Raw genomic sequence first — 24,214 nt, 5'->3', positions numbered from 1 at the left:
ATAATCAGAAGAAATTAAGGGGTTACATGTGTTTCCTCGGGTAAAAAACAGCCCTTTTCAACATCTTTTTCTTATATAAGAAACAAAACATATTAATCGAATTTTTTATGGTTAAAAACAATGATCCATAATCTACCACGAAATCTAAAATATATATTCTGCATTCAACTAGTCCTTACATGACCTCAACCTCCTCTTTGGAAGCTCTATGATACCAACTCAACTGACACCCCTCTCCCGTTGGTTCGAACACCGTAAGCAGCATTTTTCCTGTGTCTCAGGTTGGATGACACTTAGACTTACGTCTTGTCACACAAAAGGTCTAAATAACAACAAACCTGCAGAATACCCAGCGTCCTATCACTCAATAACTTTTTTGTCGTCAGTTAGTAAAATCTTTGAAAAAATTGTAAACGAAAGACTGTCGACTTTCATGGAAGACAATGAAGTATTCCCGCCAGTACGATTTGGCTTCCGTCGTGAGCATAATGCCTTGCACCCATTGCTTAGAATTAAAAAAAATCATAACACTAAAATAATGAATTTTGAAATTTCCCCTAGTTTATAAAAAAATTATAAAGAGTTTTTTGACCAACATTCCCAGTCCACCTGGTCGAAGCACAGTCTCGCAAAATTTACATGAATGCGGATTGTGCCTACCTCCATTGTTTTATAACATTTTTACTTCCGATTTCCCGGCGCTAAGTAAGAGCACAGCTTCTTTTTTCGCGGACAACACCGCAATACTCTGCTCAGGTTTCATTGCAGCTAATATCACAAACTCACTCCAAGAGGACTTTAATACCCTTGTCTTTTTCTTTAACAAATGGAAAATACTGGTTAATACTGACAAAACTCAAGCAATTTTCTTCACGAGGAAGCGTTAAAGCATCTTCCTCCCAACAAGCCATATTTCGCTTAACTCTATAAACATCAACTGGGAAAAGGCTGTTAGATACTTGGGACTGATACTGGACCTTAGACTGACATTTAAAAACCAAGTTATACCTTTAAAAAAACTAGCATTTGCAAATAATTTCTAAGCATAAAAGGCACTATTGCTTATACTCTTAACTTATATACTACTGTGATCAAACTGAAAGACGAATTTTTAATTTATATTTCGCGTGTTTTTCGAATCGGTAAATTTTTTTCTGCAAGTTGGTGGTACTGTTAGTGACATCTATGCTCAATTGAGATACGCATCGTTTTGTGAAGCTCTAAAAGTGAATTCTTCGATTTTTACTATATCTGAATTTATTGAACAAAGAAGTGCGATAATGCACCATCTCAAACTGTATTGATTATTCGTAATCATTTCGCCACATTTTCAACTAAGTAATATCATGCTACAACCACCGCATTCGCCTGATTTACCTTTGTATAACGTCTGGCCATTCAGCAAATTCACATGACCACTCTGAGGACACCGTTGTGACTCAATTGAGGATATAAAAGCTGAATCGAAGAAGGCTCTGATGGCCATCACGACGGAGGATTTTTCCAAGTGCTATGATGACTGGAAAATACGTTGGCCTAAGTGTATTGCAGCGGGAGGGGATTACTTTAAGGGAGATGAATTGGACAAAATTCACTTTTCAATCACAGTATATACAGTCCTTTATGAAACCAAAAAATAGAATATAGAGATCTTGTAAATAGACCTTATAGGTCGATAAAACGTGTAATATAGCTTGCCTCGGAGTCGGTGCAAATTGGATAAGTCTAAACGTACTGTGCCCTTCACGGTCGTAAGAAGTTAAAATCGGAAGAAATTAAGTTGTAAGGTTCAGAAAAATATACATGTACTCGCATATGTCAATGTGTATATCCCACCGGATTAATTTCAAATCTGAAATGTTTATCAACCTTGAATATCTTATAAAATCTTTCCTGACAAATAGAAGACTTTCAGTAACTATTAACGGACACCACTCAATAACCCACAAGCTCTCAAATGGTACGCCACAGGGCTCACCTCTTTCGTCTTTACTCTTTATTATCGCCTTTGATGAGCTAAGTCAACTTCTTTCTAATTATAAAAACATTGACCATCAAATGTACGCAGATGACGTACTGATATATACAAAGGAAAATGACACGGCTGCTGTCCAAAACACCTTGATTGACATTCTCTCCAATATTTCATCTTGGTCCTCAATTTCAGGCGCCCACATTTCTTTAGAAAAAACAAATCTTCTTCATATTTGTCGCAAAAAGGCACCATGCAACATTTCATTAAATGTTGATAACTGCAACATTATGCTAAAAGAAAAGTTGATGATTTTAGGATTAATCATAGACTCTAAGTATCTTTTTAAAGATCACTGCAACTATATAAGAAATTCTCTTGTACATAGACTAAATATTATTAAGTATCTCACTTGTAAACATAGCTATATACACCCTGCCATTCTCATCAATGTTGTCAGAGCACTAATGCTATCCAAAATCGACTACGCCTTACCTATCTACGGACACTGCGCAACATCCCAAATGCGTAAAGTCTCTGTGCCTTATGATGCAGCAATCCGTCGGAGCCTTAGTGGCCGATGCAACATATCGCATTTTGCGAAAAACTTGACGGAACAAACATGACATTAGCAAATACCTTCACGAGAACAAATTCACATAAAAAACCACTAAGAATACCATCGACAATATCCAGATCTCTTGAATACGTCAGGGACAATTTCACATCTTTTTACGGAAGCAAAAAGAGCTCTGAGATATTTCCTCCTTGGTCCATTAGTTCAGTATCTTTTGAGAATGCCTTACTAAACTTGCCTAAACAAAGTACACCCAACGCAGTCTACCAAGCAAAGTTTGCATACATTCGCCATCAATATAGTACATCGAATTGGCGTTTTATCTTTACGGATGGATCTAAAACATCAGACCACACCTCGTTGGCCGTTGTCGATAAAGATGGANANGTAATATGCCAATGGCTCCTTGATCCGATGTGTACAATATTCACCGCCGAAGCCTTAGCTATTGAACTTGCTGTTGAGCATGCTAAAAAAAATAGAGGAAAATATTTGATTTGCAGTGACAGTAAATCATGCATTGCGGCAATTCAATCACCTGCAAATTCCCACAAGATAATTTCATCAATCAGAAACTCCCTCATTGCGGCTGGAAATAAAATCAAGCTTATGTGGATCCCAGGCCATGTGGGAATCTCAGGAAACGAACGAGCTGATACTGTCGCAAAAGAAGTTTGCAGATCCCCTACCCTAATGCTCGACTCTTTAAGCAAGGGCGATTTGTGCAGGCATATTAAGATAAGAAGAAAAAATGTGGAATTCTCGGATTGGGTATCGCAAAACCATCACTACATTGGAATAAACCCAAGGAGAATCACTCCAACTTACCCTGCAAACACGGCAAGCAACATTCTGAAGCCGTATATACGCCTATGGCTTGGCCTCACTATATTTAGCCACTCTCATCTTCTAACAAGGAGCGAACCATCTTGCTGCCTGCTATGCAATGGCCCAAATACAGTTAAGCACCTAATTTCGCAATGTCCGAACACAAGGCAGACTGAGTGCTCTGGTAACAACTCCACAATGGAGGCACTATCTACGCCCAGTCATGACAACATTATGTTTATTTACAATTTCCTTAAAGATAATAACATCCTTAACCTAATTTAGCGTAGTTTAAGATATCATAGTTAAAATATCATAATTATTTACTAGTACTACGAACTTAAGCAACAAAACTTAGTATTAAAACGATGACTGAAAGCCTTGCATCTAGTGTCATTTTAAAGTTTATGCTGTAATTTATTGCTGTGTAAACTGTTGTAAATAAATAAATAAATGAATACCTGGAAATCATTTAACAACTATAGATGAGCTGAAAAAGAGTAGTAACATTGTCCACCAAATATGAAGGTATAACCTAACTTCTTTAATCCTTTGTAAAGTATTTGTGAACCACACATCAGATGCATCATATAATGTTAAAAATTAAAGAATACATTAATATAACAATATTAACCAAATATTCAGTATAATGAGTGTGATGAATAAGATCGGAAATCGTATGCCTTGAAGATCTATCATCGTCTCTATATCTTCTCTTCGCATTGTGAATGACAAAAAAAGAGCCACTATTATATCAATGGACTTATTGAGAGAACACTTAATTGAGCAGATAATTTCACATTTTGGACCGGGCGATTGTCCAGAAAAATCGTGTGATATCATACCGTTCGACCGTTTTCGTGTGGAGAAAGTTTATGCGGACAATCCCGCTTCGATAATAAACATTTCCCATTAAATTTGTAGTTTCTTTAAAAAAGTAGGGAACCGCGAAAAGGATCAACCTTTACTATACAGGTGTGTATGGGTAAGAAAGGTTCAACGAGTGTGTGGGATTTAACCCAATCAAAGTCTTTCTAGCGGTCTTCTTACGAGTTTAGTTTATTTTATCAGTCGTAAATGTTCGAGTTACTCGAAAATGCAATCGTGAACAGCTGAGCAATTAGTGTTAAATATGTTTTCCATTTATGGAAATTAACTATGTTTGTGGAAATATGGAAATAAGAAGTAAGGACATTATTGTAATAAAGTCGTCGATTATTTTTCTTATAATTTTGGGTAAGGATTTAAAAATATTATTTTTCAACGGAGAAATAATTTAAGAGCCAACATATTTATATTCAAAGACGTCTTTGTCTACATTTTCCTTCAGTCATTTTAACAAATTCTATATTTGTTTTTGACTGAAAGAATCACCTTAATTGAGTGCCCACCTGAGACTTCCCGTAGCGGAAGTAGATATTGTTTACATTCTTCTATATAAATAAAGAACCGAAACAATGCAATTTCAACAATGAAAATTTTAGTTTCAAAAAGAACTCATTACCTTGCAATTGACTAGTTATACTTTGGCAATGAAAAGGCAATTCGATTTTTATTTACTATAGAATTTAGCATTAATTTGCAATTGAATGAATGGCGGGACACACGGGACAAATAGACAATTGTTGGCATGTGGACACCCTTTGGCGTGCGCTGCGCAGGCGCACAGTATGCAAACAGTTCGATTTTGCTATTTTATGAGCGCAAATACACACATACATATATGTATGTGGCATAGGTGCGCCTGTGGGCATGTCCATTAAACCAAAACATGCTAAAATGCGGCGTGTGGTCAGTGAGGCACAAATGAAGTGCCGCAGCGAATTGGCCAGATACTTATGTCGACATGTACATGTGTATATACATATGTATGTCTGTCGTTAGAGGTGAAGTTGAAGGCGAGAAGTTTGAGGTTGACGCTGATGCCGTGCGCTGATATTGACACTGATCACGCTGGCCACAGCTGTGTGGCACAGTTTGCGGTTCAACGTTGCTGTTTACCCATATTCCACAGCACAAAAATACAAAAACAAAAGCAAGCACATAGAAAATACTTGCCAGGTGTGCGAGCAAATCATTTCTAATGGCACCTTAATTCCACCTAAGGGAGTTGTCAACTTAATTTCCGAGGAAATGAAAACTAAATTTGGCGCATTCGCAAGCGTTTTGCGGTTGATTTGCGCGTGGCAAGCTGGAGTGTAGTAAAAATGTTTCCATTTTTCATTTTATGACACAAACAAATATGTGTGCACTCGTAAATGCCAACCGCATCCAGAGTATGGCTAGCAAGATTATTAGAATTGGAAAAGTGCATATGCCCATATATATCTATACATACATACATGCATGTACCCAGCAAATGCAAGTGCTCGCTTGTCACCGTCTAGCAACCGTTCTTTCTATATACATACATATACATATATTTATATACATATGTAAGTACCAGCATATTGTTGGCACGCATGCGCCGATACGCCGCGTACGTGTCTTGAATTTCTACATAAGCGCTACGCCTGCGCGCATGCTGGCGTCGCAAAACTATTTGTTATTGGCGCGCGTTTGCCACAGGCGTGATGCCATCCTGCCACTTCAACGCTGATAGGCGGCAGCTGCTCTGAGAATGCATAAAATTTGCTTGCTGTCATATCTCAATAGGTTAAAGACGCACGCGTCTGCATCACGTCAGCACGGTTTTGCGCGTTAAATTGTTGCTGCCACAACTGCCACACTGACACTTAACTATACACTTTTAGTTTCACTTTATCGCTTTTTTATTTATTTTACTTATTAATCGGAAATAAATTTTTATTTAAACAAAAAATCATAAAAATTGCGTATTTAAATAATTAAGCGGTACCCTGAAAAGGCATATGCCATGAACGTTAAGTGCCGGTAATCCAATTGTGAGTTACGAAATGGTCGATTTTCTTTCCAATAAATCGAATGTTGGTATATTTGAAAATATTCTCCGCATTTATAAAAATTTTTTAACCTTTGATCGTCTTTCAAAACATTTTCTTGAAAGGAGTTTTCCCGTCTTGGTAAGGAAATTTCTCCGCAGCAGCTGGACTTATCGACTTAAAATTTTAACAAGAGCTTCTTAGAAATATTGGCAGATAACGATAGAAAAAATAAATTTGTTATTTTTTCGATTCCCTAAGGGGTTACATGTGCTTACGGGTTTCAAAAAATCTATTTTTTTATTGCCTTATTAAATTTCATTTTTATCCGAGTAATAGTTTCGAAAATAGAGCTTTGAGAAAATGTGCGCTCAAGGATAGCTAGGCTAAATGCGCCGTCATTGAACGAGTTTTTCTCGAAAATCAACCAATCTTCATAAATCTTTACAGAAGTATTTGAGATACAACTTTTAAAAACTTGGACGAAGGATATTTTTTTCGATTACAACTATTTGAAAAACAAAATTCGTGACATTTTCACTGAAATTTTCATTTGTTTTTTTTTTTAATGTCTGCCCTTAAGCCAATTTTCAGTTTTTTTACCTCTTTACCAAGTTCTAATTTAAATTTTTAACTAAAACGCGTACTTTTTTCAATTTAGATGAAAGTAAGGAGCTATCCTGCCAACGCGGGCGCATTTTTTTCCAAAGGGCTCACCGGAAATGACGTCCCAAGAGCCGAGTTTAAAATATATTTTTCCAAAAATTTCAGACTTTCTTTGTTAATTGGGTATGTTTGTAACAATAAGAAATAATATTTAATTTTTTATATGAGAAAAAGTTTGTTGAAAAAATACTGATTTTTACCCGAGGAAAGCCATGTAACTCTACGTCACTCTGTCAATTCTTTAAAAAAAAAAAACTTTTTTTGTGTTAGGCGCCATTTTGTCAAAAATTAAGAAAAGTAATTAGATCACTCATCACAAATATTCATATTTGGTACAATAATAATAAAGCTATAATACCCTTCACAAATAAAAAAGATTCCTTAGAAGTACAGATCGGGATCAGAGGATCAGTTTGTATGGCAGCATATATCTCAAAAACTGAGAGACTAGTTTGTATATATAAACACTGACGTACATAGCTAAATTGACCTAATTCGTAATTTCATTTACAGCGTCTCTAACGTTTCCTTTTGGTTGTTACCAAACATCGAGGCAAATTTAATATACCCTGTTTAGGGTGCACAAATATTCTTTTCCGCTAGACCCCTTCTTTCGAAGTGCTTCCCGACATCGTCTACGAGACCAAAGAAATCCAAAATGTTTCAAAGTAACTTGACATTTTATCTCCACGGAAATAACCTGATAATTAAACCACCAAAACTTCTTGAAGTGTTTGGAATTCATTTCCTAAGTCGGACTTGGCTGGTCCAAGCAGTGTATTGATAGCGAAAAACGTCTTGTTTCACAAAACACTATTTCCTGTATCCTTCATCTAAGGATCAGAAAGCCTACACTGTAACTAGGCTTCGGCTCTTGAAGCTCTGACACATTTGGATTTAAAAGCACTTCTGGTCTTATTCAGATAAAACTTCTAGAAAAGCTATTCCCCGCATTTACTCTGAAACCGTTACCAAAGTATTTGCTACTGCAGAAAGTAGAAGAGGCAATTGTAAGAACCTCTCTTATAATAATGATTCTTATAAAAAACAGTTCGTATAACTATTTCAAATAAAAAAATTTTAAAGGAAAATTTATTGAGAAATAAGGATATTTTAAAAACTATAAAATAAAATATATCCTCATCGTATTATCAAAATATACCCACTAGAATGTAATTTTCGACAGACCTCAATATAGTTGGACGGATAAAATAAATAATTGGATAAAACGATCATAGTAAGTGTTTGTAGTAATTACACTTGGATGCATTTTTTTTTTTCAAAAACATTGTTTTCTTATTTTTTCGATATTAACATATAAAATCGAACTTTACATTTTTGCGGTTACTTATAACGATTAAAAAATTCTCAAAAATTTTAGATTTCAAACTCTTCGAATTAAAAGAAAAAAAACATACGTTAACAGAATACATATGTTATTATACATATTTTTCTGAAAGCATAGAATGTTCAACCTCGGTTATGAGTACGTTCAAGGATATACAGGATGTAACACAATTGAGCAAATAAAATCAAATATTTCAGATTTAAAATTTTTTTTTTGCACTACGCAACTAATTAGGGAAAAAATATAATATACATATAAATTCAAATAGATATACTAGTTGATTTATTTTTTGCGGAAATATAACTACACAATTTTTCAATATTTTTCTGGTGGTGTCTAGTTTGCGTCACGTGCACATTTGCTCAATTGTGATACAACATAAAACGCATTCAGGCATTTGAGCATAGCTAAGACCAAATAAACATTTTCTTCGAGTATTTTAAATACATTTCAGAAGCATTTTTCATTTTATAAGCGGTAAGTAAAATTATAAAATTGGTTCTTTGTGAAGGTTGTTTTTTTTTTTGAAAAAATGAAGAAATTGTTGACTCTATTAAAAAAGCTGTACTTCAATGGTTTAATGAAGGGCTCTCATATCGGCAAGTTGCAAATTTAGATAAAATTTCGTTTGGGTCAGTTGAAAATATTGCAAATTGTCAAGCAATATCAGTACCAAAAATATCGATCTGGTCGACGATCCTGTGTTAAATAACCACGATAGACGAACTATCAACCGTCTGATGATCTCGTGAGCAATAAAATGAGGTACTAAGTACCAAAAAGATCTGAAGAGGACTTACGGAAAACAAGTTTCTCGCATGACTGTTCACCGCGAGTTGAAAAAACAAGCCAGGCGCAAAATAAAAAAAAAACTTTTGTTTACGTCATCAATAACTCAGTCAAAAATTTGCGCACCAAAACTGGACTCCAGAACACTGGGCGAATTTTTTTCGAACAGACGAAAGCAAGATTAACCTTCACGGGACAGACGGAATACATTTCGTTTGGAAGAAGTCATTAAAGACTATTACCAGCCGCAATGTCATCCCCACACTCAGTTTTGGGTGCGCAAAAGTCCTTTTTTGGGGTGGCTTTTGCAAAAGTGGTGAACCGGGACTTAGTTGTAATCGATGGAAATATGGACGCGAATATGTACATAAACATATTAAGGTAAAGGAATTTTTCTTCGCTGGATAAATTGGGTCTGGACAGTGCCAAAATCGTCCCAATGCGAGACAACGACCCCAAGCACAATGCTAAGAAGAAGCTAAGAGTATCTTAGAAGCCAACGAATTCAAAGTTTAAAATGGTCTCCTCAAAGTCCCGATATTAAGACTATCGAGAACCTGTGGTTTGTACATAAAGAAAGAGTACATAATAATGCCAGTACACCGGAATTATTTACTAGATGTGTAAAAGTATGGAACTTCATCACTAAAAAAGAATGTACAGATTGAGTCAATAGCGTTCCGCAGCGGATTGAGGCGGTGATTGCGGCCAAAGGAGGCTATACAAAATATTAAAGCGGTAAAAATTTAATTACATTTTTTACTCCTTTGTTGTTTTATATTATAGAATGAATTAAAGCATTTGAAGAAACTGTAATTCAATTCGCCCAAATTAAATACACATTTTTTATAAGAATCGACATGTTTTAAGAAGATTTCATTGCAGACGTTATACATATGTACTTATATTTCAAAGATCATTCCATAATATTGCATTTTTCGAATTTTTTCTAATACAATGATTATAGAGCTTCAATTTTGTATCACAGTGTTAAAAAATATTTATGTTAAGAGTTTATAATACTTTTCGATTTTAAGCCTTAAAAAAATTAGTTTTGCTAATTTCATAATCATTTTGGAATTTGTTGAACTTATAAAGGCTATATATGTACATATTTACAAATATATATGCTATATATAAAAACAATAAAACACAAAAGAGAGACTTACCTTATAAAAACACACTTCTCATCAAGCAGCTCATCAAAATTCTCATCAATTCTTACACTAAATTTCATTTCAAAACACCTGAAAAAAATATAAAAAAAAATGTTAAATAAATACGCTTTGTTTCTTTTTGAAATGCGTGAAATTTGTGCAAACAAAAATTTCTGATAACTTAATTGAAAAATTTAAGGCGTGACTGATTTGCACACAAAAACTAACTGACATGTTTTTACAGCTCCCAACAAAGGAGACAATGGGAATTTAGCTCAAATTTAAATTAACCTTTCCACTCAATTGAGCGGCCAACACAATTGCTGGGAACTAACGAGCTCCGTGGTGGGTCCTGAATTGGTCATACAATGGTAATCCTTTCGCCTACATATTCCTCGCGCTAAATACTCTACCAAATGCAGATCAGACTATTTTCCTTTTGTATTTCGTTTAAGAAAATCACATTCGTTATAGTTAGCAATAAAATTTCCTGAATTCAATGTGAATTGCTCTTAGTAAAAAAAATAATTTATATGAATTTTGTTAAAAAAGGGAAAATGCCACAACTACACTTTAATCCGCAGTGGAAAAATCACGAAGCAGCGCCTGCATACATATGTACTTAACCTAAAATATACATTTATACAACTACTGCTACGTGTGCTCGCCGCGCATGCGCTGGATTAGTTAGCTAGCCGTTTGTCTATAAGACACAATTTTTCGTTTTGCTCTACAATTTTTCAGCACACACACACACAACTATACATTTTTGAATATAAAGGCTCTCTAACTCCATATCCTTGTTTTCCAACAAAAGCAACAGCCACGTGAAAAAACAAAGCACGATTAAAATTAATGTGCATCCTTATGCAGAGCAGGACCACCCGCAATTCGGTGTTCCCAAATAAGTATAAATATTTTTTCCATTTTTGTTTTTTTTGTTTTCTTTTTTTTTTTAAGAATGTGCGGGATTATTCCCTTAATTGGAGCATCTAACTATTTAGTGCAGCCTGCTTTACATATCCCACACTTTCTAGCTGTAGACCGTCTCCATTCCGTAAATTGTTCAATCATCGTTCGATTTCGATCGCGTCGGTGCCATCAAAGTGCCGTCGCTCACCTTTTATCGGCGCGAAGGCGTTAGAAACAGCAGCCTTATCTTGATCGCGACAGTTTTTGGTGCTCCCGTTTTCTTCCCATGCAGGCGGCATGTACTGATCTTCACTCTTTCCTCTTTGGTAGTTAGCTTAGAAATTCATTTGAGTTCCAGCACGTTTGAGCCGCCTGCGGTCTGTAATAATATAATTAAGTGTCGCACATCGATAAAAATATGCCAGCTAAGCAAAATATGCAGACAGTCAGAATGCTTGAATTGATTACTGCGGGATTAAAATATTATTTTTTGCTTAATTACACTGCGAGAAATTAAGTTGAGAATGGTAGTCACTTAAAAATTACGCGGTTTGAAAACCGAAGCGATGACAACATTCAACTAGATGGAATACTTTAGAAAGTAACGTGAGATTAGAAGAAATCGATACAGTTGAGATATTATCTAATTATTAATAACAACTGATTCATTCATATAAATGATAAAACAACAAAACTATAAAACTTGAGAATACTTTAATTTCGGTATATTATCTTTTGAGTCTATTTTTGATGTTTATACTTATTAAATATTTATGATCATTGGTTCTCTCCAATCAGCCAATTCTTGTATTCTTCAAACCCTGTCAAAAATGGCTTAAAAATATATAATAGTTATCAATGAAAAATAAATATTTTTCCCGATTCGTCCTACCTTAAATTTTGTAATAGATACTATTTGCAAATTAGAGCGAGGTCTCTGAAACATTTTAAAATCATAGTCGATACTAAAAAAAAAATAAAAATAAATGAAAGTCAAGTTCGAAATTAGTTTATAGAATTTTGGGAATATAATAATATTATAAGTAAAATGTAAATGCCACTCAAATCTATTATAACCCTCAGAATTCCTTTCATAACAAATCTAAATACGTTTTGAACACTACATGTCAAAGAAAATGGTCAGAAAATTTTGAAAAATCAACAAATTGGAAGCACATGCTCATCACCTTAATTCTCCAAAAAGAAAAAAATCGCAAATTTATCACTGGCTTGTTCATTCGCATTACTACGGAATCGAGAAATGTTGTGGAATGAGTTTGGAAACATTCGCGGTAAAGGAAGAGCAAGTCACTTGGCTATGAATGGCACCAAGTGAACACGATAAATTTTTAATTTTTTTTTAACGAAGTAAAGTTTTTTATTACCAGATATGGTAGGATGAATGATAATTCCAATTTTTTACTTTGAAAAAGGTTTAAATAAAAAAACATACTAAATAATATTTTATGAGGTTTAGTTCTCAACAGGCTGTCAAATTTACACATGTACTTGATATTTCCAGTTGATTACGAAGTTCAGTATAATATGACTCAGGACAGTTTCAAAACCATCATTATCGAAATGGTTAGCACTCGAGACTAAAGATTTTGCTTCACCACATCAGTACCTAACGGCAAAGTGTTTAATAGTTCCAGCAGACCGCCATAAGTTGCACGAAATTATTCCCTCTCTGTAACGTTACATAACTGATTCCATTTCAGCTTTCGACTGATCAGTTCAAAATGACCAGCAGCAGAGTTCTTGGAAAAATAATGGCCGCTAGCTTGAAACAAATTTGGAAAATTGAATCAATAATAAGATCTCATAACTCACATTCAGGAAACCACAAGTTCGATTTTTTGATGAGCCATAAAATCGGGCTTTTCACATTTTTTAATAATTCTTAATTTTAGATAAAGGAATTTTAATAAAAAAATATATGTATATATAAACAAATTCCTTATTTTTCCAATACGGTATATTTTAGAGACGAAAATGCAAGCGCTTAAAAATGCGAATAGTTTTTATGGTCCAGGACTTTCCATTCTGATAATTTCGTCAAAGACACGATGCTCTGGAAAGTCAATTGTCGAAAATATCAATAAAATCTGGGCCGACCATCATGTTAGCACTGTTTCGTTCGCCTAGGAGCTAAACATTGAGGAAGAACTGTGTGGAATCATTTAAATAAAGCGGGATGCAAAAAGAAGCTTCATATACATATATGTATGTATGCCAAACGAGTTAACGCAAAAAAATAACGGTACGGATCGAAATGCCATCTGGGAATCGCTGCTGAACCACAATAAAATCGATCCATTTCTGAAGTGGTTATTGCTGATGATGAGAAGTGATTCACGAAGTGAAGTGAGTCGACGCAAACGGCAATGCCAGGCCACATATAACGATAGTGACTCTCCAAAAGCTCCTGGAAGATTTTAGGCATATAGTAGTACAACTTAAAGTCCGGACCTTAGTCCAATTGGCTACTACCTGTGTCTGCATATGCCGACTGATCTTGCTGGCGAAATTTTCGCCTTTAGAAGCTTTTGAAAATCAACTATCCTCGGTTTGAATCTTCAAAATGGCAACAAATTATCGAACTAAATGGTGTACATTTAAATTATGGTAAGTTGACTTATTCTAACTAAGCTAACTAAAATCTTCAACTTTTGCAATAGTTAAGTATTTTTTATATTGGATCTTATATGTACAGGTTTTTACAATAAAACTAATATGTTTTCTCTTTATAAAAAAATCACTTACTAATTGTTAAGAAAATTCAAATGGCCTCCACGATTTCTATTGCAAGAACGAATTTGGTGAACCCGATTGTGGAGTACCTTATCCACTAAATCAAGCTTTATGTCACAAATAGCACGTTCAATATTGACTTCTAAAGCCTAAAGAGAGTCTGATTTACAGATAAAGACAAAATAACCTCACAAAAAGTAGTCTAATGATGTTCAATGTTAAATGTTTCGCCGGGGTCGGACCACAGGGAGAGGTTGTCAGATGTGTTGGGTTAGTAAGGCATGCAAAGAGATGGTTAGTGTCGTGCGGAGACTCGTTGCACGCTGGACATATGTTTGATATGTTAGGGTCGATTTTAGATAAAAAGAAGTTTAACCTGCTACAGTATCCAAAACGTAGCTACACAAGAGGCACTATCGATTGTCGCAGCAACTCGAGCTCAATTCCTATAACAGCCGGTTCTACGTTACTAGCATTGACCCGGGTTTTATCCGGCCAAGGTTTGTACTTTCAGAGATCTAACCTCGTTTGCATAGGTAAGTTTTAGAATAAGATTGCACATATATTTTTTCCAGTGCACAGCCAATTTGACACAATAATAATAAAGCCACTTTTCAAATTCAAGATTAACAAAGTAAATGCAAAATATGCGCAAGCCTGATAAAGGAAATAATGCTATATATAATATATACATATACATATGTATGTATGAATGTATGGCTGCATATAAATAATGGTCAATTGGCGTTGACTGTTAGGCCAATCTGCCAATTTGCCTGCCAACCACAAATAAATCCGACTACTGCAGCGGCATTCGCCGCAACGATCATAAAGTGAGCAGGCAAATTAGGAAGGAATTGAGGCGGCATGCTCGAGTTGCGCTTTCGCATACCGCTGCGTTTGCGTCTGCGCGGCAATCAAAGAGGCAAATCAGCGAAGAGTTAGCGACAATTGGTTTAACTCAAATTGGCTGCCGAATTTTTGTGCATAAAATGTGAAAAAAATAAATCAATTCCAGCAAATTGGATTATTGTTTACGGGCAATGGCGTGAAATGTGACAGTTGGCTAATTTTTGCGCGAGCACATTAGTTGCGCCTTCGGTACAAAGTGGCGTAGCAGACCTTGCAACATCTGTTGGTTGGTCATTGGTTTTGGAGGCGGTTACAGTTGGTAAGTGATACGAGGCACTTGAGAGGGTGTTGAAAGGCTTCAGGGAAATGTTTATGTATTTTATGGGGAAAAATATAAGTCTTACAAAAACAAAAAAAAAATATTAGTAGTGCACAAAATGCATGTAAATACTAAAAAAATATTTTTCTAAACTCCATTGTATTTGTATTTATTTGGAATTGTTTACATATATTTATCTAGCGTCAAGACATGCGTGCCACAACTCAACTCTAACAACTTTAAGCCATTTAGTGCGGTACAACCCACAAAAAACAAACACACGACACACTGGATAGCAGCGTTGGAAAAACAACAATAGCAAAAACCACTAAGATAAATCAACAAACAGAGTGGAGGAAGTAAGGAAGTGCACGACAGACACTTTTCTAAAGGATGCCACCAATGAATGACACTTGGCTTGACATAAAGTCGAATTTATTGCAAATGCACGCGCCAAATTCACCAAAAACTCACAGAAGATTTTTGTATTTCTTCGTGGGAAAACAAATACAAACAAAGGGTTCATTTAAGCGGCTTAAGACACACATTAAGAAAATAAATGTTTTGGCGGTTGAGGGGAAGTAACAGTGAAGAGCTGGAAGCAGAAAATGTTAAAGGATTTTCAAGTTAGTTTTGACATTTTGCGGTTTCAATACAATTCTCGAAATTCATTCAAGCAATTTTTCGAAATTTATTGCTCTTCAAAAATCGCTGTGAAAAACTACACGAAGCGGAAGTAGATACTTAAACTCTTTCAAAACAATTCGCCTTTATTTATTCATTTCTTTTTTTGCAGAATTTTTAAAGTCTCTTTGTACAGATATTATCACTGAAACTGACTGCCAACTCCCAGAAAAATGAGGGTCAATAAAATTGACAAGTGAAACCAGTAGCTAAGAGATAAGTAGATGAAATTGGAGATTCTTCGCGCTAATAATGATTTTACTTTTCAAAATTTCTGTAATAAAAAATATAGAGAACAAGAGAAAACGTTAACTTCGACTGCAACATAGCTATAATACCCTTCACAGGTACATTTTTTATATCAGAATAGCCAAAAAAAGGACTTTCCCTTGATTTTGATCGGTCAGTTTATATGGTAGCTATATGCTATAGTGGTGCGATCTGAAAAATTTCTTCGGATATTGCATCATTGTTTTAGGCAATATTTTGTGCCAAATTTCAAGAAGACATCTTGTCAAATTAAAAAGTTGCCTATACTAAGATTTCAGTTTGATCGGCCAGTTTGCATGGCAGCTATATGCTATAGTTGTCCGATCCCAATAATTTCTTCGGAGATTGTAGCAATGTCTATGTTTATTATCTGTGCCAAATTTCGTAAAGATATATTTTAAAATTAAAAAGATTTCCCTACTAGAACTTCAGTTTGATCGATCAGTTTGTATGTTGGCTATATGCTATATTGGTTTGATCTAAACGATTTATTCTGAGATTGTACGTTTGACTCAAAAAATAATCCGTGGTAAATTTTATGAAGATATCTTTTAAAATAAAAAAGTTGTCCTTACAAGAACTTCATTCTGATCAATCTACTGATCATTGATTAGTAGTCTGATATCAGCGGTTTTAACAAATCAGCAGTTTCTTGAGGAGAAAAGGACATATGTAAAATAATAGATATATAGCTCAGAACCTAAGGACTAGTTCTTGTATATACATACAAAACAACAGAGAGACAGACAGACATGTCTTAATCGACTTAGCTAGTCATCCTGTCTATTAATTCATATACATATATTATAGGCCCTTCAATGCTTCCTTCTGGGTCTTATAAACTTCGTGGAAAATTTAATGCGCTCTGTTCAGGGTAGACAAACCCTTATATACCCGTTTCAAGGTATAAAGATTTCCAATCTTTTTTTAAGAATATTTATATATACACCTCATATATATAAGTGTATGTATGAATTTACATACATATATACCTATCTAAATATATTCGTGTCCACTACTCGGTACGTAAATCGCCACACAAAGCGTTTACAGCTCGTGCGCATGCGCAGCGCATTGTCCATTGTGCGTCGGCAACCATCGGCTTATGCCTTAATTATGCACACTTTTCTGTACTAATGGGCAGTTTTAAAAAGAAAAGAAAAAAATTGAAAACAAAAACCAATCCAAAAAGGTCGAAAATTAAAAAAGGTAGTTCGCTGCTCATTTCGTTTCCGCACCGTGCAAATAGAGATGTCTTCAAAAAGTAGCGACAAATCAATATAATTAGTACAGCAAAAGCTGACACTAAGCACTGGATTACATACGGATTAAGAGAAAAAAACGTTTTAGGTTTGCTAGCTGACAAAACGAGTTCAAACGGATCATATTTCTATCTGCACGTATAGTCCGAAATATCGTCTGACCTTAATTATTAAGAGGAAGCAGTCTGGGGAAGGCAGGTAGTTATACTTTGTGGTGGCCTCAGTAAAATAACCCTTTATAATTTTGGGAGAGTTTAATTGCAGAAGCAATTTCTTCTTAGAGAGAGAAAGAGAGTTTATAAGGATATCAAAGGATATTTTTTAAATTTTGACCCTCGAAAGAAACTAATAAATATTAACTTTGTGTGTTTTTGAGGTTATAAATTGAGGAAAAACTGGTACTGATGCAACGGACCTGAACGCTTAGTACTACAGGATAAAAATTACACTAACAAAGAAATGCTATAGAGTTCAAAATCTGGTGAATACATATTTAGTCTTGGAACCGTGGTCTCATTATTGATATTGAATTTCTAGGATTTGGAATTTGATCTATTGAAAGTAGAGTGGAAGACTATAATTTTGGTTATAAACTGACAAAATTTTTGGTATATACATATGTAGCTCCTTTAATAAGAATGTAAGCGTTTTATATGGTGAGTAGGCTATACGTGACTTGGGGCATTCTGTGCCCATAATATTTCTTCATATATTTTGTATGAAGAAGCGTGTTTTTGAACGAGATTTGGTGATTATTATACATTTTTAATTAGGTTAGCATTGGAAATGCGTAGACAATCATTGTCAATTTGCACGAAAAGTTTTGGATCAAAAACCGCGTTTTCCAGTGTCTTTTATTGAAGGAACTTGGACGAAAACTAAAAGGGTAATACAGGCAAATATGCGTCCAACGGTTCCAAAAACAAAATATTTTTTTACGCTTTGACGATTCCCAGACTCGTGCTGAAAGCTTACGATACGACAAGTTGGTGCCTATTCGCCTTGTAGGCACATTATTCTTGGCGAATTTGACGAGACCAGGTAGAGAACTGAGAGTTGATGAGCAGTTACTTTCAACTAGAAACCATTGAAGTTTTCACCAAGACATTCCCTAAAGTTGGAAAATATGGCATACAAATGTTTTGGATCGGTCGCACAAAAACCAAGTGGATGCAGGTGAAATAAATTTGGGTGCTGAGCCTAATGAACAGCGGTCGGTTTTGCGCGTAATCTCGTTATGCGACTCAGGTACCAATTTTTGGACTACTTTTTGACTTGGCGGAAGATTTGCTTGAGCGGAATACTATCTCTTTGCATCCTCTGAAGAGGTCACAAAAAGGGTGTTTTTCTTAAAATCAATGCAATTCGTAAGTTTTACAATACATTCACAAAAAATTTCATTTGACAAAATAACGTTTTGGCAAAAAAAACAACGTTCGCACATGATTTTGTAATATGACGGACATTGTTGGACTTGCAGCGGTTAGGCTGTTTGAGCATAGTCACCATATCCTTCACCCATTTGAGCAGTTCAAAATTAAAATCTTATTTCATATTTATTTTTTTTTTAAAAAAACAAAAGTTGTTTCTAGCAATAAACAACTATGCATAAACATGCAAAATATTGGCCTTTTTATAAAATCTGTGATCAACTGTCTCAACGGCGAAATCTACCTCATACAAATAATTATATGTATGTGCATAAGTAGGTTTCCTGTTTTTTCGCCATATATGAAAAACTATCCTGTTTCTGAAATTGAGCAATGATTTGGTGATATCTTGTTGTTGTGGAATGACCAAAATTTTGCTTTCTCCTTTATTCGAAAACTGTTGCTTTCAAAATTTCGTGAGCTTTCGGTACTGGTAGGTAATTATATGTGCACATCAGTGCGAAATGATCGCAACTGCTGATAATAGCGTTTTCGGAAGTTAAGTTGCAAAAATTAGTTTGAGATATTTATTATAAGTATGTAATTGTTCAAAATAGTGAAATTAATTTAAATATTTCGACATTGGTTAGTTAAAATGCCTCATGAAATCAGTTTGACAGACCATGTACAAGGTATCATAAAAGGAATGCATTCTTGATAGCGGTGCGAATATCACCAATATCGCAAAAAAGTAAACCGACACCGGAACTGCATCTCTAATTACCTAAAAACCTAAGTTAATATAGTACAATTCGACGAAGTGAAAAGCCAACATTGATTTTCAAACCGCATAAGGACTTGCTGTGGTTGATTTAATGAGTAGGGAAAAAATTTAAGGTCGTATGGGTCTCCAAATAACTGACAGTCGAATAGTGCAAAGAATCCATAAAAATCCATTACTGAAACATACCTCCATGGTGCCTAAACCCAAGCCTTCACAGCGACACTTGAACGCATGGAGTTTGCAAATAAGTACGTTTTTCATGCTAAGGATAGCATAACCTAATTTTTAGTAATCAAAAAGTTCAATCTAGATAGCCCTGATAATTGTAAAAGACATTGGAGAGATATGGCCACTCGGCGTCCCTGTTGTAAGCGAGGGTTTGGCGGTGGCAGTTGGAAGGTATGGGCTGCGTTCTGCCATAGGGGACAGCCATATATGTAAGTGCTAGATCTCTACCCTAAGGAATACTCAAATGTAGTTTCCTGTAGAGTGACTTAATAGAATTTGGTGACAATTTATAAGGCGATGACAGGACTTTTCAGTAGGACAATGCTTCAATACACACAGTTTGGTCACCAAATCCATCTTTACGGGGCGAAAAATGCCTGTATTGGACTGGTCCGCCTTAAGTTCGGGCCTAAATCCGATTGAGATCCTCTGGGGTATCGTCTCTGAAAAAGTGTTCAAGAACGGTATACAGTTTGAGACAGCAAGGACCTCAAAAAGGCAATAGACCAAGAATGGGCCAATATTGATCCAGCCCACCTTAAATCCTTGGTGGATTAGATGCCATCCCGACTTAATTCCGTAATACTGAATACTGGTAATAATATTGGCTATTAATATCATTCATACATAATCATTAAAAATATTAAAAAAATAAAAATCAAATATGCACATATAAATATTTACTACTAAGACTATTTTTGATTTAACCTCCTTATTACATATATTTGAAATTTGTTACCACTTTATGTTTTTATTTTGTAAACTTTATCCATAAATAAAACTACATACCCAAAATTTCGATAGCGGTAACTCGATTAATACGAGTATCATCATATAAGAATAAAAGGAAACGAAAGTACAGACGAGTTAGTCCACTCGGTGAAGCTGGGGGCACAACTCTACTAAGCTGCTCTAGACTACTCACCACCTTCAAGGGTTGTTTGAAACAATAGACCTTAATGGAACACCTCAAGTGTTGAAGCAAGACACAGGGCATACCACAAAATTACTTTTGGTTGATGTTGTACAGACTAAACAGACAAAAGCGAACTTAATAATATTTTAGGGATCATCAGAGAGCACCTACTCTTAAGATCCCATCTTCAGAGAAAGTAAAAGTGGAATGCAGCAAAAACGGGATATCTACCACGGCTCTTAACGCTCCAACTTAAGAAATATTGGGAAGCTGGCTTGGAAAAAATCAGTTTTTTTATGAAATCCGTTAAGTTGCAGGATAAGGTTTAATTTGGTTACCACCCGGAAGCACAATGGGCTTAATGATGGCCTAAGTGAGACCACCTGCGGTCTAGCGCTCCTATGTCTCTCTTTTCAACCACCGCAGAGGTCACAAAAGAGGTGCTTAATAATGCATCTGGGTAACGCGAATGGCGCTCCAAAACTCAGCAGAAACCAAGAAAATAATACAAATTCGCTGAAGGCTGATGAAAGTAATCAAAGCCGAGGTTTATAAAAAGTATATGAAGAATCAGGTTTAACTTTGGCAAGATTTATTAGCTCAAGAGCCTATTTGGAAGGTGATAATAAAGATCTGTGTTAAAATACGTGAAACTTTAATTATTTTTGTTTTGGCAGTCCGGTTCAATTTTGATAAAATGGTAAATTTTTGCAACCTGAAGAGCAAATATTAAGTTTGGCACCCTGCTTGTAACACACTAAAGGAAGCGTCAGGTATCCTATAAAGTATACCATATATGTAGTATGTATGTACATGATCAGCTGGGTCGATTATCCATGTCCATCTGTGTGTACTCGAACCAGTCCCTTAGTTTATGAGATATGAATCTAAAATTTTGCACACTCCTTTTTATCGCCAAGAAGCTACACATTTGTCTGAAGCGCCGATATCGCACCACTATAGCATATACCATAAAAACTGATCAATTGAAATCACATCATTGTATGGATTTTTTTTAGTTTTTTAAGATATATGCACGAAATTTTACAAAAAATATTATCCAAGGCAATACTATAACTTTTTAACAAATTGTTCAGATCGCACTACTATAAACCATCCCTATAACAGTCAGTTAAAATTAGTGTTATAGTCAAATTATATTAACACAAAATATTAAATTTATAATTCTTGTAAGCAATTCTACCAAATTACCATGAAAAAAGCAACAAAAATGAGAAAAAATGTTACTCATATCTTCTACAAACGCCAATAAGGAAATGTTATGCACTCGCGGTTGTCAGCGTTAAACACGCCACATAAATTGCATTATCGCCAATCAGCGATAGGAATAATTTAAATCATGTCACAGCGATGCGCATCTGATACATTAAAGCCAATCAGTTGATGGTGTTGCAGTGGTGGCTTTGCTGGCTTCTTATCGATACATATTGGCTGATTGGCTGGTGTTGCATCATTGCTGGCAATCAGAGCGGCGCGTTGCAAGTAACTGCTTGTGATCAACGTCGCCTTAGTTAGATAAAGCGCATGACTTTATCAACAGTTAAGCGATAAAGCGATTAAAATGCGGGCAAAACACATACATACATATGCACACGCATTTATTGCACAAATATCAGTATTTGTGTGCTGAAAGTGTTGCATTTATGTGAGCAGTTGGAGCTTTCCTTGCTGATGAGATAAATGATAGCGATTAAACATTTTAATTATCAGTGGATTTCACGCAATTTCTGAGCTGCATGAACAAATATCAGAAACATAATTTTAATTATGTTTAAGTGCCGCCAACAGAATGCATTCAGAAGCATGACAGGAATAAGTTTGAAAGCGCAAATGTGTGCTGATAGCACAATGAATGCATATCCTTACAAATACGAGTATATACACACATATATAATACTGATTGCAGCAGGATTGCAATTTACTGTTGTTGTTTTTGTTATAAAATAAAATTCATTAGTTGCACATGCTCTATAATACTTTTACTGACCAAATCCGATCAGTTTGCAGCGTATATGTGTACATGTGTGTGTGCTGTAAATGTCATTTCTGCGTTGGGTGATGTTGAGGTCTTCATTAGAGCACAACTGTTGCAAATTCGTTGGCAATCGCTTTATTTTGTTGTTGTTGTTGTTGTATTTACACAATAGCTACATGATTTTGCAATTCCACTTAATGCATTTGCGCGCTTAACGAAATGACAATAAGCACTTGACAACGTGGCACTAAAAATATATGCATTAGGGTGGGCCAAATAAAATATGTTAGTTCCAAATATAGTCGCTTAGTTTTTGAAATATCGATCTGAATTTTTGCACACGTTCGTTTCTGCCCAAAAAGCTGCTAGTTCGTGGGAATCGCTAATATCAGATCACTATAACAAATGGCTGCCATACAAACTGATCGATCTAACTAATTTCATGGAATAAATTTTTATGTATCTGCACAAAATTTGACACAGATTATTTTCTAAGACTATAAGATAATCTCCAAAAAAATTGTTTTAATTTTTACTAAGCAATAATTTGATCAATAGAATAAACTTTTTAGCCAAATAAGCAAATATTCCCTCTTTTTATACAAATGAACCACCTGTTGTTAATAATATTAGGAAATCAAAATGTGTCCTTTTTTTGAACAATCGGACTATATTTTCACAGCATCTAAGGAAAAAACAATATTTTTTTGGCACACCCTAGTATACTATATATATTTTTAAATAATATTCATGAATATACCTTAAATATAAAAATTAAAAACACACATACATAGCTATAAAGATTCTTTAGAAAATTCTTCACACGTGTCTATTCTACCTCTCTCAAATGTTGCGCATGCGCAACTTATGCAATTACACTAACATAAAAAAATTTCGACAGTCACTCACTCATCCAACAAGTTAGCCATATGTACATAGTATATTCCTGCTGTTTGCAACGAATGCATTTTTTATGCAAATTTCTTTCGGTTACTTCATTTTCTTATTCAAATAATATCGCACCGCTGTGCCTTAGAAACATTAGAATTCTCAAAATCTTGGCTCTTCAAAAAAAAAAAAAAACGAAAAATAGAAATATAATAATGCATAATCCTACTCACCTATTTCCAGGTACTCAAGAGATTTCTTTCATTACAGCTTAAGTACTTTGTGGTTTTCTATGAGCACTTAGCATTTTTCTATTCATTTGTTGCAGCGTGTTGAGCAGCATAGCTAATTTTTGGATTACGTCTTACACGCTTCCCTCATCTTTGCTGTTTCTTCAAGTATATTAAAAGCAAATATTTTTGGAACATAATTGCACTGTGGGTGGCAAAGTAGAAATTCATATAGTCATCATGCAATATTATAATGAGTAGTTTTAGCAATGCATAGCTAATTTTGGCAAAAAAAATACCTTGAAAATATGAATAATGAGTTTAGAAATACTTTTATTCATGTAGATATAATTCTAGAAGCCAGGGCAGGTATTCTCCAAATTTCAAAATAATAGTTAGATGTGAGTTTATATTTGAAAATTTAAAACTCATAATTATTATTATTTATTGGTGAAAATATTAATGGAAATTAAGCTAATATAAACTAAATTAGTCCAAAATAAATTTAATCA

General features: G+C 34.8%; 1 long non-coding RNA gene across 1 annotated transcript in view; it reads right to left on the bottom strand.

Moving 5' to 3' along the window:
* LOC126759580 (uncharacterized) overlaps positions 1–23,902 on the bottom strand; it is a 497,180-nt gene extending 473,278 nt beyond the window's left edge. Inside the window, exons 1-2 of the long non-coding RNA XR_007667019.1 lie at positions 23,706–23,902; positions 10,250–10,327 (exon numbers count right to left, since the gene is read on the bottom strand). This is a non-coding gene — a long non-coding RNA (uncharacterized LOC126759580). The remainder of the gene's footprint in view (positions 1–10,249; positions 10,328–23,705) is intronic.
* Between the last annotated feature and the right edge of the window lie 312 nt (positions 23,903–24,214).

The sequence above is a fragment of the Bactrocera neohumeralis genome, chromosome 5 (genome assembly GCF_024586455.1).
Source record: "Bactrocera neohumeralis isolate Rockhampton chromosome 5, APGP_CSIRO_Bneo_wtdbg2-racon-allhic-juicebox.fasta_v2, whole genome shotgun sequence".
In the NCBI taxonomy this organism is placed as follows: domain Eukaryota; kingdom Metazoa; phylum Arthropoda; class Insecta; order Diptera; family Tephritidae; genus Bactrocera; species Bactrocera neohumeralis.
This window is presented reverse-complemented; position numbering and strand designations above follow the sequence as displayed.